At 40.2% G+C, this 5,430-nt stretch overlaps 1 protein-coding gene across 1 annotated transcript in view; it reads left to right on the top strand.

Annotated features, from left to right (window-relative positions):
* LOC118334027 (SH3 and multiple ankyrin repeat domains protein 1-like) overlaps window positions 1-5,430 on the top strand; it is a 33,147-nt gene that overhangs the window by 512 nt on the left and 27,205 nt on the right. The window lies entirely within an intron of this gene.

Here is a 5,430-nt window from a genome sequence, read left to right as displayed (position 1 = left end):
GGGCCAGCCTTCGCTCCCCATGTTCATCAATGAGCCTTGGCCCCCCATGACTCTTTCTCCAGTTCACCACTTTTCCTCCCTTTGACCCCTTTAGATAGGTACTGACCACTGCAGACAGGGAACACCCCACAAGAGCAGCAGTTTTGGAGATCTGACCAGTCGTCGTCATCACACATTGGCACTTTGTCCAAGTCGCTTCAAATTCCTCACGCTGCCCTTTTTTCCTGCTTACATCAACTTGAGGACAAAATGATCACTTACTGCCTGATATATCCCACCCACTGACAGGTGCCATGATAAACTAGATAATCAGTGTTATTCACTTCACCTGTTAGTGGTCATAATGTTATGGCAGATCGGTGTACATGCAAATTATTATCATTATTTTGGACAGAAATTCCCTAATCTATCACTTTTGGAGTAGGTGATAACAGACAACGTGACAACAGAGAGGCAGGCTAATTGTTTATTCAAAGCTGCTGCTGTGCACTGTAACTTATAATGACTATTTCCCACCATGAAAATGTCAGAGCAGAAACTCCTGATTGATTCTGTGTGCAAAAGTGTGCACGTCCCATTTTGATTTGATTTTAATAAAGATTAATAGTTTGTGAGCTCAAATCTTGAACAAACAGTGTTGACTGATCTTGTAGTAAGTGTTCTGTGTATGTAGGTTACAGCTTACTCGCCCATGGAGTAAATAGAAAGACAGGACTGTGCTGGAAGTGCGCAGGTTGTTACATGTATGTCACAAAATGTATAAAACACACAGAACTGTTCAGCTGCCACGCAGACACTTAAAGAAAAGACGTTTTCAACCCTTGGCTTTATATTTTTTATACCAATGATTTTTTTATATTAATTTTCTTTTTAGGAAATAATTACTGAGGTCTGAAGACCTCATAGCTGGCTACAGCCATGATCAACACTACCTTGTTACAACCTTAAACTAAGCCAGAAATCTTTTGCTAAAGGGCCATCTGACCCTGCTGGCTTAAAACAGGCTGCTCAGCAACCCAGAAGCTGGTCTACATTAGCAAACAGTGAGGTTAATGAGGCGAGACCAGTATACTATACATATAGGTGTGTGACCCACCACTTCTGCTACTGATCTGTCATCATGTGATATATTACTCCGGTTCTCAGGTAGATTTATACACTTTTGACTAAAGCGGCCAAATATATACGAGTGCTATAAAGTCCCATTAGTCTGTGCATCTAAAAACCAGTTATTGCTTTCTAAACCATCTGTGCGAGAAGTGTGTGACTGTATTTTTTTACTCATTAACTTGAAGTTGTGTTCAGAAATTGTAAAGCTGAAGCTATTTGAGCTCTTCATAATAGTGGATATGTTGCCGTTTGCTAGCTTCTGTTTTTATGGCTTACGGCAATCCTCCAGATCTTTCCCCTGGGGAAAATCTCCCTGTATGTAATAATGAAAAGCCTGCAGAGTCAGGGGAAACAGCTCTTCTCTCGCGTTCCATCTTAATGAGCACAACAATGAGACTCTGTCAGTTCCGCAAATAACAATTAGAAGTTCATAAAAAATGATATTAGATAAAAACGTTTATTTACACATGAAATTACTCCTCAAGGTTATTTGATATTGACACTTTAAAATGTCAGACAAAAGATGTAATTTCTTTGAACAGATTTTGCCGTGTTTGTCCTTGAATTAAAAGCTAATGAGCATATGTGTATGGATTTCAATGGGCACGTGTGTATTTTGCTTTTTTATAGCTCCATACAGCTGTAACCCAAGCTTAACACTCCCATGGGACTGATTTAAGAAACATTTTGTTGTGGGTTTTATATTCCTGCTTTACAGATACAGTAGTAGCTTGCAGCTAATGGAGCCTAGCTGTGTTCCTCCACAGCAGTGAGCTGTCACTGGAAATATTCTCTCAGCATGTCTGTCTTTTGTCCTACACTCTCTCCATACCAAACCCTGGAGAATTACTGGACCATATAGCATTGTCACATCTGCCACACTGACCGGCCTGTTTATCGACTCCTACTCTTCCCGGGGAGATGGGAGAGGACAGAACGGGACCGGGCAGGAAAGAACAGCAGGATAGAGATGGAGTGGAAATAAGGAGGCAGTGGTGGTGGAAATTTCCTGAATCATTTCTCCACTGACACATGAAGCTTCCTGGCCAATTCAGTGTATTCCATGTCTTTCATCTTCCACTCAATTGTTTCATAATCACATTCTCTTTTGGCATTAGTCACACATTACGTATAATCACTCTGTCCCTCTCGATTGATAACGTCACGCAGCTTTCTTTGTTCCATTATGATCAATTGTTCTGTGTTTGTTAGGAAGCCATTAATCTTAGTGTGCCCACTGTGCTCTAAATTGCCTAGTTTATTTCCTTCCTTTTCCAAATTAATTCCCTTAGGTGTACTTCTCTGAGAGAAAAATATGCTTTTAAAGCCAGTATTGCTTGTTGTGCATTACACCATGTGGGGCAGGGTCTTAGGAGGCTGTGCAAAGTCAATTATGTTGTATCTATTGGATGAAAGTGCAGAGAGAGAGAGAGAGAAAGAAAGAGAGAGACAGTTCTCTGGGGTCCTTAGAGGGTTTCCACCTTTCCACCAGCTGACACCATAAATACTGCGAGCAGGTAATGATTTTGACAAGTCACAACTACAAGAGTGTGCGAAATGTGGGTGTTGATGAGCTCTCGTTTGATTCTGTAAAATGTAATACAATGCTGTAAGTGTCTGGATAGTATTAAAATAGGCATTACATAAATGTAGGTTTTACATAAGCCCAAATATTAACATTTTTCTCCAAATTCCCAGAATGATTTCTAACTTATGCACATCAATTATTTCCCCCATTTCCTCTGTGAATTTCTCACTGTATTACAACAGGTCATAACCTACTTTGTTACTGTGGGGGAGCAGTTGTAAAATACTTCAATGTACAATTATGAACGTGGAATAATCTACATGAAAGAGGGTCTTAACAAGTCACAAGGGATTCAATTACGGGCATAAAGTTGAATTCAGCATGAAATCTTCATTTAGAGAAATGAACTTTTCCACCATCACTGCCCACTCTTTACTTAGAATGTCACCTCAGTGTGTCTTTTTGTAATTTAATCTCCATGATTCACATTAATTGCATTTTAATATCTTGTGAGTTTGGCTAGGTCTCTCTTATAAATAGTTTTTTGATCTCAATGGGACTTCCTGGTAAAATAATGGTAAAATAATTTTTTTTTTAAATAATTACAAGCAAACAAACCTACATAACTTTCATTACAGCTGCTATATTATCATAGCTAATAAAGCTGTGTACTGAGTAGTCCACTCTCACTAATCAGTCCTAAAGCTGTTCTGGAGTGATATATATGATTACGATAGTTTTCTTTGAAGGCTTTGTGATCTTTGTAATTCTTCCTCCTTTGCTCTTCTTCCCCACCTACATAAAACATGCGAATCAGTCCTCAGAGGACATGTACTTCCCCCCCCCAAATCACTCTCTCTGCCACAATCTCAGCAGCACCCACTTCTTGTAAAGCGCTGTGACTTTCACCCCTTACACACCTCGCTGCTAAAGATCGTTCTTCTGTGTGTGCCCAAGACTTATTGCATGTCTTTTGTATTTGGTTCACAGTTAACACACCAGGTTTCTATCATCACTGTTATTCTATTGTAATTTTTCTGCTGCTTTTTCATATGATGAGTTTGATTGTGGGATACACGCAGGAGTTGTTCTTTTTCAGGTTAATTCCAAACAAAAATCTGAGTAAATAAATGAACATAAAAAGTAAATACCTTTTAGTCTGCAGTTCAGGCTGTGTTGCTCCTCGTTTTATCCGCAGTGACCTCCTTGATAAACCACAAAGAGACTAAAAAGGGACTAGGATTAGAAAATGAGAGAAAGATCCAGTTGATAAAATATAGATGAGGGAAAAAAAATAAGAAAAACTGATTTGCTTTTCTCTTTCAAAATCACATTTTCATGCCTTCTAGTCTTTAAATGTGCATCGGTGTGAGCCAGCCTGAGCCACTGTATTGTGCAGCCTCTCTTTCTCTTTTTCATTCACACACACACTTTCACCTACTCTGTGCACCGGTATAGCTGACTCTCTCTCCCTCTCTCTCTCTCTCTCTCTCCCTCTCACTCTCTCCCTTACACACATTCATGCACATGCTCTCCAGCATGGCGCACTCTCTCTCTCTTACTTTAGCAGCTAGATTGATCTCTCTCCTTCATTCTCCTTCCTCGCTTTGTACTTCCACTGTGTACTGACTCTTCACCCTCTATCTGTCAGTTGCTCTCTCTGCTTTTTTCCCCGCACCCAAGTGCTCTTCTATTCAATTATCCCCAATTTTCTTCATTACTCTGTCTTGCTCTCGGTCTTTTTGTCTCTCACTGTTCCACCACATTTCAACCTCTCCTCCCTCCCTCTCTCTCTCTCCCTCACCCTCTCCTGCTCATTATTTCAGTCCCTCCATCAATCACACGCACTCACACTCGTCCCATGATATGATTCCCTCCCCTTTATCTTTTCCCGTCTCACATGTACAGTGGATGGATTCAGGCCACCTCACTGGTCCCCTTGTGTCTTTAGAAAAGAAAAAGTTTGGACTTTTTCCATTCATAACATGTGGTTTTATTACCTGCGCAGCAGAACTAAAAGACGATGTCAGATTATGCAGCTACATGACGAGGAATAGTTTGTGTCTGCTAAGAAAGTGACCGATCCCAACTTTGGAGGAATTATGTGTTTTCTGTCTTCTCCCACACCCTAAATAGTTACCCCTTGCGCTATCTTGCCATGCAGACATTTTTGTTTTTATTTGGTTATTTGTGAGATACTTGCTGCTGGGAGTTCTGCCCAAACCCCAGTGCAGTGAAGCTGAAGAGAATTCTCCTTGTTGGGCTCACTGCATTGAAAAATTACATTTGAAAGACTCACCAACAACAGAAACAATATCCTGGTTCTCTGGTGATCCCCAGACCTCCCGAGACCCTACTTTTTTAAGTGTTTTGGATGAACGTTTTAAAAACATACACTGGCTGACCTGATGGGACATCAAACTCCCTACTTTAAAAGGTAGTAATATAATTGCTACATAGTCAGTCCAGTTGATACACATTGACTTGCGCATCCAGATACACATTCAGATACAATGACTGATGATGATTAAAATATACTACCATAACAAAAATATATAACCTTTAAACCTCCTCTTAGAACACAGGGTCAGACCTCTGTGTAACCTTAAGGGTCAAACAGTATTTACAGAAACACGTCTTCACATGGCCAGGCCTTTCATTACTTCCTTGTTCTAAATCTAAATCTTAGGACCAGTGATCCCTATAACGCCAAACGTATTATATGTGATACATGAGTTTTTGAGCCCTCCACATGAGCAGTGTGACAATTTTTTCCCTGAAAAACCCGATGT

This window comes from Morone saxatilis, unplaced genomic scaffold, assembly GCF_004916995.1.
Source record: "Morone saxatilis isolate NCDOM2014 unplaced genomic scaffold, NCSU_SB_2.0 Contig1, whole genome shotgun sequence".
NCBI classification, from domain to species: domain Eukaryota; kingdom Metazoa; phylum Chordata; class Actinopteri; family Moronidae; genus Morone; species Morone saxatilis.
Note: the sequence above shows the minus strand (reverse complement) of the source record. Positions and strands in the feature narration are given on the sequence as shown.